The 13,120-nt window shown below is 39.2% G+C and overlaps 1 protein-coding gene and 1 long non-coding RNA gene across 2 annotated transcripts in view; both read left to right on the top strand.

Annotated features, from left to right (window-relative positions):
- The window catches only part of MEGF9 (multiple EGF like domains 9), a 94,279-nt gene that overhangs the window by 47,226 nt on the left and 33,933 nt on the right, over positions 1–13,120 (top strand). The window lies entirely within an intron of this gene.
- Positions 5,350–11,705, top strand: LOC146407182 (uncharacterized). The gene is made up of 2 exons (XR_014826156.1): positions 5,350–6,817; positions 8,608–11,705. It is a non-coding gene; the product is annotated as an uncharacterized LOC146407182 (long non-coding RNA).

The following is a 13,120-nucleotide window of genomic DNA, read 5'->3' as shown; positions in this document are numbered from 1 at the left end:
GACATTTCATATTTTGGAATAATAATAGCTAAAATTAACTGCATGCACACTAGGCACTATCTTAAAGCCTTTGCATGTATTAATTCATTTAATCCTTACAACAGCCATATCACATAGACACTGTTATTATTATTCTCATTCGTAGAGGAAAAAAGTTACAAGTTAGGTAATAGCAAGTAAGAGTTGGTATTGAAACACACGCAGTCTGGATCTAGAATATATATTCTTACCCTCTATGTTGGTATAGCCCTTTTCAAAATCTCAGTTACTGAGCAAAGTGAGTGATATTGTAAGAAACCTTGATGCTGTGGTGCTGATATTTTATAGGAATTTCTTCTGATTATATAGTTCAGTTATATAAATAACTCTTTTTGGGAGGGACTAATCCCAGTTTTAGCTTAGTAGACATTGAACAGTAAAGGAAGTTTATAAATATATACTAAATTTCTAAGTAGAATAGAGTAGAAAGTAAAAAAAGAATAATAAGGATTCTCAGAGGAAGTAGGAACCGAGTTGTGCCTTGCAGGTTAAGATTTGGTTAGGCTGAGAGATGAGAAGAAGACCTTATCAGGAGATAAAAAACATACAAATTCAAGAGAATTTCTCAAGATTATATGATGATATGAGAAATCTGATCTCCTAACACCTATGCAAATTCTCTTCTTCTTCTTCTTTTTTTTTTTCTGTCTCTGTCTTTTCTAGGGCCGCACCCCCGTGGCATATGAAGGTTCCCAGGCTAGGGGTCCAATCAGAGCTATAGCCACCGGCCTACGCCACAGCCACAGCAACTAGGGATTCAAGCCGCGTCTGTGACCTACACCACAGCTCATGGCAACGCTGGATCCTTAACCCACAGAGGGAGGCCAGGGATCGAACCCACAACCTCATGGTTCCTAGTCAGATTCGTTAACCACTGAGCCACGACGTGAACTCCACAAATTCTCTTCTATCTTGACCTCATTGTTCTCTTTTCAAAAAGAAATGAAAGTAGAAAAGTGGACTCAATTCTCTCCTGACCCTGTCATACATCTAATGTCCATGAATGAACAGCTGTCTTTTTAAAAATTTATTTGCCTTTTCTTTACATCCATATATTTCAGTGGGAGTTGCCCCTGTGAGGGTAGAATTTGGCTGCAGGAGCCAGATGTGGGCTGAGCAATGTCTTTGTGTGCAAACACAAGGCCCTTTATGTACTGACAGCTGGCCGCCCCCTCACATCACGTTGGTGTTCCAACCTGTTTAATTGGGAAAGAGTTGGACAACAGTACCTTAACTTCTCATTTTTGCTTTTGGAATGCATTTCTAATATTTTCCTGATTCACATTTGGATATATAGTTTAATAATGAATGGGGAAATCAGATAGCACTTTATCTCAATAAAGCAGTATGCCTAGTGAGAGCTTGAATCTCTTAATATAGCCTTAGACTGTTGTCAATTTTGCCTTTATATGTAGGCAGTCATATACCGATTTGAAGGTTTTTTTTTAACGTACCCATAGTAGGTTGGTGTACAAGGTATGTCATTTAAAACTGTCTCTGTGGGAGTTCCTGTTGTGGCGCATCAGAAACAAATCCAATTAGGAACCATGAGGTTGTGGGTTAGATCCCTGGCCTCGATCAGTGGGTTAAGGATCTGGCATTGCCATGTGCTGTGGTGTAGGTCTCAGACATGTTTTGGATCTCATGTGGCTGTAGCAGTGGTGTAGGCCGGCAGCCATAGCTCCGATTGGACCCCTGGCCTGGAAACCTCCATATGCCATGGATGTGGCCCTAAAAAAGCAAAAAAAAATCTAAAAAAAATAAAAAAAATAAACTGTTTCTGTGAGATACCAAAGAAGTTCTGTCATGGTGTAATATCCTTGCCTATAAAACCTGTGGTTGCTGCTGTGTAGTGTATTTTGAAATATTTACTACTTTGCATTTTTAATTATGGAATGTGCCCCAGGACAAAGGACAAAATTTTACACTTGAAATACACTAATGCTGAAATAAATGTCAAATAAAAAGATGACAAAATCTCCAAGACTCCCATTCATATAGGGCTCTGAAAATCATTTCTTGTGTCATAATCAGGAGTAACAGTTGCTTGTGTAAACTCTTATTTATTACTTTGTCTGTAATTCTGGGACATTAAGAAGTTTTTTGATCACTAGAAACAATTAGAAATGGAGGAATCCCTTGTCATTTTATTCACTGTTCATTTAATAGACGTTGCCATTTGCCACTTATATGTCAAAATACATTATCCCTGTGTTCAGGGAATTTGAAATGGAATGCTGTAAGTACAAATGAAATATGAGTATTTATAGAGGACACAGGAAATTCAGGGAGGTCTTAAGAGAGGAATTGAAGAAGTTGCATTGAAATTGAGGAGAAGTTCCCTTTGTTGCTCAGTGGCTGATTAGGATCCATGAGGATGTGGGTTTGATCCCTGGCATCTCTCAGTGGGTTAAGGATCCACCATTGCTGTGAGCTGTGGTGCAGGTTGCAGGTGTGGCTCAGATCCTGTGTTGCTGCGGCTGTTGTGTAGGCCAGCAGCTGTAACTCCAATCCTGCCCCTGGCCTGGGAACCTCCATATGCCATGGGTGCAGCCCTAAAAAGCAAAAAAAAAAAAAAAAAAAAAAAAAAAGAGAGAGAGAAAAGAAAAAAGACATTAGAAGGATGGTAGAAGTTTGTATGAAAGAACAAATCTTTTTTTTTTTTTTTGTCTTTTCAGGGCCATATCCATGGCATGTGGAGGTTCCCAGGCTAGGGGTAGAATTGGAGTTATAGCTGCTGGCCTACATCACAGCCACAGCAATGTGGGATACAGTTCATGGCAATGCCAGATCCTTAACCCACAGAGCAAGGCCAGGGATCGAACCAGCGTCCTCGTGGATACTAGTCGGGTTTGTTCACCACTGAGCCACAACGGGAACTCTGAACAAGCCATCTCAAGTAGACTACAAGTGTCTCACTATTTCTAGAAGGCAGGGAACACTTGATAGTGGTAGAGAGGAAGGGTTGAAAAGGTGAGACTTTTGTCTGTTTATTTACTGTTGTATGTCTAATACTCAGAATGGTACCTGGTACAGAGTACACTCAGTAAATACTTGGTGAATGAATAGAATGATGAATGGATGAAGAATAAACAGGGCCAGACCATGAAGGGCCTGATATGCTGTGTCAATGAGTTTGTCCATTACAGAAAACCGAGTAAAAAGTGACATCAGGTTTGCTCTTTAGAAAAATTATTCTATCGGAAGTCTGATGGATAGAGAGTGAGCGCAGGCTAAGAGACCAGGGAAAAGGCTGTTGTATAACAGTCCAAGCAAGGGAAGTTAAAGGGCTGATCTAAGACATTGACACTGGCATTGGCAATGGTGCTGGAGAGGAGGGAACCAATATAGGAGGGAAAATTCTACAAAACTAGTTGGTCGATTGTATTTATAGAGTAGGGGAAAGAGAGAGATAGAGATGACTCCCATGTTTCTTTCTGGCTCTGGCACGTGAGTGAAGAGACAGCCTATTAACTAGATAAAGAATACAGGCAGATGACAAGATGGAGGGAGATGATTATGACGTTACACTTCAACGTGTTCACTTTGAAGTAACTATGGGACATTCAGATGGAGATGTATGGTAGACAGTTATGCATACATTATCTGTCAAACTCAAGAAATCTTATAAACTAGCTTATTCTTACGTTGTTTTAGAAGAAAACAAAGCTTCGTAGCTTTAATTTTAATTAAAAATAGCTTTATACACCAATTATTATTCTTTCAAGTAAACCAATCTCTAGTTTAAATTACCTTTTTTTTTTTAATACACTTCAGTGTTTTTTCCGTGAAGGTAGCCATTTTAGTCAAATGCAGGTAATGAGCTTTCAATCTTTATCCTGTTGTGGTTCATTTGTTTCAGTAAATGTTTCTACAGTGCCAAATGGTTATGTGTTAGAGCACAGATATACCAAGTATCGTGTAAAAGTTCATGGTAAAACTGATGAACCTCAAATTTGAATGTTAGTAAATGACCAGACAGGGGCTTATTCATAAAACAGCACTCTGTGCATTGAGGTTTAAATGTAAATAACTAATGTCTGTTACAGTGTGGAAAGCTCTGTGTGTTTTCAGTACATTTCTATCTTAAGCCCTCCATTCCGCCCTCCTGGTCTTCTAATTATTAACTAGATATCACCTGTAGTCAGATGAAGGCAACAAACAAACAAAACACTTTTTCCTTCCAGCTATTGCTGACCTTTGTGAACATTAACATAACAAGTCATGGTGAAGTGATCTAGTTGATGTTGATCAAACATATAATTTTCCCTAAACCATACTGCAGATCACTCTACTTGTTTTATGTTATGAAGCCACTTTTAGGCCAGTTTGGAATTTTTAAAAGAAATATTTCGAAGTTTTAGTATTGATAGTATTAAAAAATTGTTTATTTTGCTTCTTCTGAGCGGCTCCCCCAAATCTATAGTTATATATATATGCCAATAGTAAAAATAATCAAGTTCATACAAATGTAACATTTGGTACCAAGGTATTTGTTCAACAAATGATGTGCAGAATACTTTAATAGAACTTGTGGAAAATAAGTAAGACAATGGGAAGACCAAAGGAGCTTCTGGTCTAATAAGATCATTAAGAAACACACACACACACACATATATATATAATTATAATACAAAGTAAAAACTGACCCACATCATAAAATATGAAGATGAGGGGGAGTTCTCTGATGACCTAGGAGGTTAAGGCTCCTGCCTTTTCACCACTGTAGCGCTGGTCACCACTGTGGCTCAGGTTCGATCCCTGGCCCAGGAACTTCCACATGCTGCTGGTGCGGCAAAAAAGAAAAAAAGGAAGAAAAAATAGGAGAGAATCTGAAATAAATGTTGCAACTCTCATTTAAAAAAATAAGAAGATAGGAGTTCCCGTCGTGGCGCAGTGGTTAACGAATCCGACTAGGAACCATGAGGTTGTGGGTTCGGTCCCTGCCCTTGCTCAGTGGGTTAATGATCCGGCGTTGCCGTGAGCTGTGGTGTAGGTTGCAGACACGGCTCAGATCCCGCGTTGCTGTGGCTCTGGAGTAGGCCGGTGGCCACAGCTCCGACTGGACCCCTAGCCTGGGAACCTCCATATGCCGCGGGGAGCGGCCCAAAGAAATAGCAAAAAGGCAAAAAAATAAAAATAAAAAATAAAAAAATAAGAAGATAAAATGTTGAAGGGGTTAAGAAACTGGGAGATACCACTTGTACCTGGACAAATCAGAGATGATTTCATTGAAGAGATAGCTTTTGACCTCAGTTTTGAAGGAAGGAAAGGATTTAAACATACAGAAGTGGAAAAGGTGGAAAAGAACATTACAGAACAGGAAACATTAACATCTCAGAGATGTGCTTACACAGGATGAAAGGTGGAAGAAGAGTGTGGCCAGAGGGGATAAATCAGGCAAGTCCTGCTGGGATCAAGTCCCAGTTGGCCTTAAGGGCCAGACACATGGTAGGATTTTATTCACGAAGTGATTTTTTAGGCATTGAAGGATCAGCACCATGTTCTAGCAATAGTAGCATGGGTGGATACAAGCAGGGGGAGAGCAGAGGTAGAGTGAAAACTAGTGAGATTGGAGAGACTATTGAGAGAAAGAAGAATAGTGAGAATGGTGATCTACCCCATGATAGCAGTGTTTCCATGCATAATTCTCTAGAAAGTTTATGACTTTTGCATTATTATATACACACAAGTGTAAAGGCAGTGTGTGTGTTTCTAAGTTGAATTTAAGAAATTGCTCAGTCCCAGGGTCCCTTCTCAGGTCCACACCCTTGCTGCCTGCTTTCTTTGTTGCAGCCTGCGGGAAATGAATCTGCTGCCCTGTGTTTCAGTAGTTGCTACCACCCACTGTATCCCATGGGATTTTTATCCCCCATAAGCCTTGCTGCTGAGTGTCAAGCAGAGTCCTTATACCCATGTTCTTTTTGTGTTTCTAAAAAGAAATCCAAGGGCCTTTTACCTTTTAAGAATTTTAAAAAAACTGTTCATCTTTATAAGGAGGCCTGTGGGGGTAGCAAATGTAATAGACATGAGGAAGTTGAAAGCTTATATAACTGACAAACTTTCCACAAACAAGGTTCAAATATAAGCATGCCTCTTTCACTTTTCCAGTTAATTACTCTGACATTCATATGCCTCAGTAGCATAAATCCAGTACAATCCATTCCCCAACAATTAATTACTAATTTTCCAGTAGCTCTAGGAGTCAGTCCTCCTTAAATGCTGAGTATCAGGGGAATGTGATTCTGATGAGTTCCCTGATCTTGTTGTTTCTTACTCCTATATTGAGGCTTGACTGAACAGCCTGACAAATGATCCTTGCTCACTAATGGGATGATGCTTTTACTGGTCCAGAATCTTTGGCAGCAACAGTTTTCTGAGGGAGGATGAACCCACTTTTCTGGTTCTAAATTCTTTCAAGGATGCTCTAAACTGGGGCTCCAAAGTTACAAAGATTTAACAATCGGCTCTTTTAGATTATCTGTGCAGCCATATCTCAGGGTATAAGCCAGTTCCAAGAGTACTAGTTCAGGACATTTTGTAGAATCTTTTACCTAACAAACCCCAAATCTCTCTCCCTCCCCGGTACAACAAGTCTTGTTAAACCCTCTGTAAGAGCAGTGGGACCTGTTCACTCTAAACTTACTAAGGAAACCCTAACTTAAACGATTCTTCACCCAGTCAGGAGGATCTGCTTCAAGGTTATTTTTCTACCCCTGCCCAAATGACAAAGCAATTGCAAACTTCTTTCGCTAAATAAGAAAAAACTGGAGTTCCTGTCATGGCACAGTGGTTAACGAATCCGACTAGGAACCATGAGGTTGCGGGTTCAATCCCTGCCCTTGCTCAGTGGGTTAAGGATCTGGCATTGCCATGAGCTGTAGTGTAGGTTGCAGACACGGCTCGGATCCCGAGTTGCTGTGTCTCTGGCGTAGGCTGGAGGCTACAGCTCTGATTTGACCCCTAGCCTGGAAACCTCCATATGCCGCGGGAGCGGCCCAAGAAATAGCAAAAAAGACAAAAAAAAAAAAGAAAAAGAAAAAACTCAAATTTAATCTCTGGTTAAACATCTCTCTGGTAGGCATTTCAGTGTACTTAGAAAGTTTGAGTTCCCTTGTGGCACAGCAGGTCAAGGATCTGGTTTTGTCACTGCTGTGGCACAGGTTCAGTCCTTGGCCCAAGAACTTCCACATGCCGTGGGCATGGCCAAAAAAAAAAAAAAGTTTAAAAGTCTTAAAAACACGTAGTATCTTTCTGATGTGTAGTTTGACTTACTTCTGAGATGAAAATAGCACACAGCTTGACCAATGACGTTATTACTACCATTATCAGCTCCGGAACGAACAGCATTAACATCTATTGAATATTTACTATGCGCCAGGCTAAGGGCCTTATGTGGACTGTTTTTAAGGATAAAATAACAACTGATTGAAGTGGTATTAGTCTCATTTTACAGATGAAGAAACTGAGGCTTGAGTAATTTTCCCCCTATGAGACAACCAGTAAGTGGCAGGAACAGGCTCAAACCAACACCTGACTATACTGCCTTCAGTAGTTCCCAGTGTTTGTTAGTTGAATGGCTGAACCTCTGCTTATTTTCCAAATAAACATGATAACCATTCTAGGTTTAGCTACCATATAGACAGATTCCTAGCATGAGGAATTATCATTTGAGTGATAAAGATAGAAGCATCAGTAATAAGTCACATGAGTATCCTATACTCCCCAGTATGATGAAGTGAGATGAGCATGTTACCTCGGTGATATCCTTCCCTCAAATTTATAACTTTAATTATGATAAGACATCAGACAAACCCACACTGAAGAACATTTTATAAAACTTCTGACCAGTACTCTTTGAAAACTTCAAGGTCATAAAGACAAGGAAAGACCAAGAAACTGTCTAAGAGGAAGAGGCTAAGGAAATGAGTAAATGTAAGGTGATATCCTGGGTTGGATACTGGAACAGAAGAAGGACCTTAGTGTAAAAAATTAGAGAAATCTGACAAAGTCTACAGTTTAGCTAGTCACATTCTAGCAATGTTAATTTTCAGTTTTGATGAATATACCACGGTTGTATCAAAAGTTAACACTAGAAGAAGTTGGGTGAATGGAAAACATGAACCCTCTTTAAATCTAATACTATTTCAAAATAAAAAGATATTAGAATTGTCATCTAGAGCAGTCAGTCAGGTGAATATTTATAGTATCACTGTTCTGTTATGAGGGTGGAATTGGTCCTGGTGACAATTCTTAGCCTTAGGTCTAGAAGAGGCATCAGGATAAGCAAATAAACCTACTTTGAACTGGCATGAAGATCTGCCATTTTATTTTATTTTTTATTTTTTATTTTTTTGTCTTTTTGCCTTTTCTAGGGCCGCTCCCGTGGCATATGGAGATTCCCAGGCTAGGGGTCGAATTGGAGGTGTAGCCACTGGCCTACACCACAGCCACAGCAACGCTGGATCCGAGCCGCGTCTGCGACCTACACCTCCGCTCACGGCAATGACAGATCCTTAACCCACTGAGCAAGGCCAGGGATCGAACCTGCAATCTCATGGTTCCTAGTCAGATTCGTTAACCACTGCGCCGGGAACTCCAAGATCTACCATTTTAGATGTGTGATATTGTGGTTAGAATGTACAATCAAATTCATAGCCTGTTTTAATATTTTAAACATCTTTTTTCTCTAAAGTTTTAAAAGAAGAACTTCTAAAAGTTATGTTAGTAGACTTAGGCTGAAATAGAAGGACTCTTATTCCCACAGAGAAGGCTTTGTTTTCCCTGTGTCCCTTGAAAAAAAATTAAATCAGCATGACTTTTTCCATCTCCGATGTGTTTTTTTTTCATAGTAAGAATTATGTTTCCTATAGGGTAGAGAGAAATACGGGACTATTCATCTTTTTTCTCCTTGGAGTTGATTTCCACTCAAAATATCTAAATTTGTCAATCCCAGAGAGAGATTTGGACTTGAAGTTTCTCGTGATTTGCTTTAAAAAGTAGTATTAGTGCTTCAACCACGATTCTTTTGACATTCAAAGTGTATAGGACTAAAGTTATTAATTTCATTGTTATTAAAATCACTATTATTATTTTTTTATTTATTAGTTTAATTTTATGGTAAGATATATTCCATGAGTTTCAACAATTTGGGTTTTTCAAGCTTGATTCTGTGTTTATAAATCCAGTAGATTTCCAGGGAATGTTAATAACTAGTATCTGTAAAGTCATTTGCAAATAGTAGTATTCTTCTATATATTTTTCTCATTTGATTCTAACAATAACCCTGAGAGGTAGGTAGCAATTGTTATCCACCAAATTACAGATGAGGAATAATATTTGAAAGGTTACATGATAAGACCAAGGTTGGATATCTATTAAATACCAGAGTGAAAGAAGGGTCATTTCAAGGTCTTCTGACATCATACCCCACGTTCTTTCTGTTACCCAAAACTCCCATGGCATGCAGTTCTGGGTTAGTATGTGCCCCTGTGCTTGAGGTCAGGAGTTCGTAACCTAAGAAGGGGAAGCACATGAGGTGTAATGGTGAATGTGTGCATCTTTTGTCTGTAGAGGTTCTGACTCTCAATAGAGTCTCAAAGAGATCTGAGATACTATCAAGTTTAAGAAATTTTCTGAATACTATATAGGAAGGACGTGGACATTCTTCTTATATTGCCAAAAGCAGTGATGAAAACATGGCTTATATTATCAGTAGCAGAATCCCTTTGTCTTTTCTGCTAATTCTTAACACATACAACTATAACCATCTCTTTAATTGAATTTTATTTTTCTTGGTCTTGAGTTGATTTTTTAAAGAGTTCTGCTGTTAAATGGAATGCCCAATAAAATAGATATTATAGACATTAGAAAGAAAAATTTTTCCAGGGAAATATAGTTTTGACTTTCTTGACTAAAGTGTTTACCTAAGGAAGCTTCATAACTCAGTAGGAGGATCAAAAGGAAACTAACATCTGATGAATACTTTTAAACCTCTATGTTTGATGTTTTACACATATAACCTCTAACTTCTCAAAACAACTTAGCTACCTTGCTCTTAGAGGTTGAGTTACTTAGCAGTAGGGCATAACTAATTAGTGGCAGAGCTTAGATTTGAGTCCAGGTCTGTCTGACTCCAAGGCTCTTCCCACTGTACGCTAGATTAGAATGCACAAGATTAGACATGGCAGCGTGAGTCTCAGTGTAAGTGCAGGTCTGGGTGTGGGTTAGCATGATTCATCCACTGCACCATGGAGACAGATCTGGGCTACAATGAAAGTAAATATTGCATAGAAGAAGATATTGAAACTTGAAATAATGGGAGTAGCCATAGAGAATCTTTTGAAAGGCGGGGATTAGCACCTTATGAATATCAAAGCTGAGTCCATTTAGACTTGCTGGAGCCTGAAAAGCAGGCATTTGACATGTAGGAGGTCTGAAGACAAGTGTCACTAAGGTGGGAATTGGGGAGGCAGGGCAACTGGGACCAGGAGCCAGGCATTGAGAAACTAGAGACAATACTAATTCAGTCATTGGGTATGTAGGGGACTAAGGTCAAAGAAACCGGTAAGCAAATGGAACTTAATGACAGACAGATCACTGAGGTTAATTGCTATAATACCCTCTCTTTAGGTCAAAATTGATACCAAATAAAGGGTTCAACACTAAGCCTAGAGGCGGAAATTAAGCAGCTTTACCTGTCAGGCTAGTAGTGTTGAAAGAAGAGAGTGCAATAAGAACAATTATATTTTTGCAGTTAATCTATGGTAGTGCCTCTCCAAGTATGGTCCTCAGACCAATATCAGCAGAACCTAGGAATTAGTTAGAAATGCAGATTCTTGAAGCCAACCCTAGACTTATTGAATCAGAAATTCTGGGATAAGGCCCAACAGCACCCACGATATGTGGAAGCATGTCACCAGGGATCAAATCTGGACTGCAGCTGTGACCGACACCACAGCTGTGGCAATGCCAGGTCCTTAATCCACTGAACCACAGTGGGAACTCTCCTGTAGATGATTCTAATGCATGTTTAAATTTGAGCACCACTGGTCTAGTGGACAGTATGTTGTCCCCCAAAACTTAATGTCAACTTACATACCAAAGAAAACCAGAGCTGATAAAGAATAGGCTTGCTTGAGGCATTCTAGCTTCTGTTGTTTATAAGAGGATTATTTATATTAAAGAGGCTCTTTTAGCAGGGTCATAATAGAATACTAAGGTTAAGCAAAATAGACTTTTCTTTGAGGGCTAGTTTGTTTGTTTGTTTATTTATTTCTGTCTGCTCTTCTTTGTCCTCCTTTAAAGAACAAACCCAAGGGATCACTGTTTCCCAAGGTTGATTGATCCATCATAGACCAGTCATCAACTGTCTTATTTTGCTCATCTAAAATAAATATCCTATTTCTAAGATTCTAAGAGGTTTATTTAAATGTGATATAAAGTATTAAGATTAAGTACTTGGAAAAATATTATATGGACTAAATTGAAGACAGATAGTATACTCAGAAGACATCCTGAGTTAATGAAGAAAGATACATAGATTTTGGAGCCAGATTACATAACTGTTAAACAAGAAAGTTTGATTATCTGTCATGTGCCAGGCACTGTGTTAAGCCCAGGGAATACAGCAGTGGAAAAAACAAAACAAAACAAAACAGATAAAACCCCTAGCCTTCCATATGCCTTGGGTGTGGCCCTAAAAAGCAAACAAACAAACAAACAAACAAACAAAAAGTACGGGAGCATGCCATGTAGATCCCCTAGAGAAAGATATTGCTAATAGAGGGAACAGCAAGTACAGGGTTCCTGATGCAGGAACACACTTAGCATATCTGAGGAAAAGCAAGGTGATTGTGGCTGATGTGATGTAAATTTGTAGAAGAGGTTAGGGAAGTACTAGGTAAAGCATAATAAATACACAAATGGATATTCAGAGTACTGTTCTTTCAATAATATCTATTTTTTTCTAAAAAGTAATGTGAACATGGAGGAGGAGAGCTATAGTAATTAAAACAGTGTGGTATTGGCTCAGGAATAGAAAGTAGATAAATAGAATAAAAAAGAAAACCCAGAAACAACCCATGAGAATAAAGACATTTGACATACGGCATAGGAGTTGCTAAAGCTTATGGATAAAAGGATGGACTTTTCCAGGAATTATGCTAGAGCTTTGGTTATCTAGAAAAGAAAATGAGAATGGACCTCAAACTTCCATCATATGTGAAAATAAAGATCAAGTGGATTAGAAACCTAAATGTGAAAGGCAAAACATAAATCTTTTAGGAAAGCATCTTAATCACCTTAAGGTGGGAAGGATTTTTTCAATGGTAATATTAATGTAATGTCAATACTTGCATAGTTTTTACTATGTGTCAGGCACTGTGCTACATGCTTGGCACATATTAAGTTGATCTTCACAACAGACCGATAAGAGAGGTACTGTTATCTTCTCCATTTTATAAATGAGGAAACTGAGGCACAAAGAGTTTAAATAATTTACTTGTGGTCATATGTCTAGTAAGGGAAAAGCCAAGCTTCAAATCCAGATAGTTGAGCTCCAGAGTTCACATCTGAACACTTCATTAAGCTATGAAACTTATGAAAAGGGTGGAAAGACAAGTCATAAACTGAGAGAAGATAATTGAAGCACATTAAACTGACAAAGGTTTGCTTTTCCAAGAATATGTAAAGAGCATGTACTAATCCATGTCAGAAATACTCGGGCAATAGTTCCTGCTGTAGTGCAGCAGGTCAGTAATCTGGCTTGCATCTGTGGATGTACTAGTTTGATCCCTGGCCCAGCACAGTGGGTTAAGGATCCAGTGAACCTGCAGCTGTGGCATAGGTTGTAGCTCCAGCTTGAATTCAATCCCTGGCCCAGGAACTTCCATATGCCTTGGGTGTGGCCATTAAAAAAAGAGAGAGGGAGTTCCCGTCGTGGCGCAGTGGTTAACGAATCTGACTAGGAACCATGAGGTTGCGGGTTCGGTCCCTGCCCTTGCTCAGTGGGTTGACGATCCGGCGTTGCCGTGAGCTGTGGTGTAGGTTGCAGACACGGCTCGGATCCCGCGTTGCTGTG

Source organism: Sus scrofa, chromosome 1 (genome assembly GCF_054392235.1).
Source record: "Sus scrofa isolate SSC_HxYL_T2T_F1_AM1 chromosome 1, Sscrofa_HxYL_maternal_Yorkshire_Landrace_v2.0, whole genome shotgun sequence".
Taxonomy (NCBI): domain Eukaryota; kingdom Metazoa; phylum Chordata; class Mammalia; order Artiodactyla; family Suidae; genus Sus; species Sus scrofa.
Note: the sequence above shows the minus strand (reverse complement) of the source record. Positions and strands in the feature narration are given on the sequence as shown.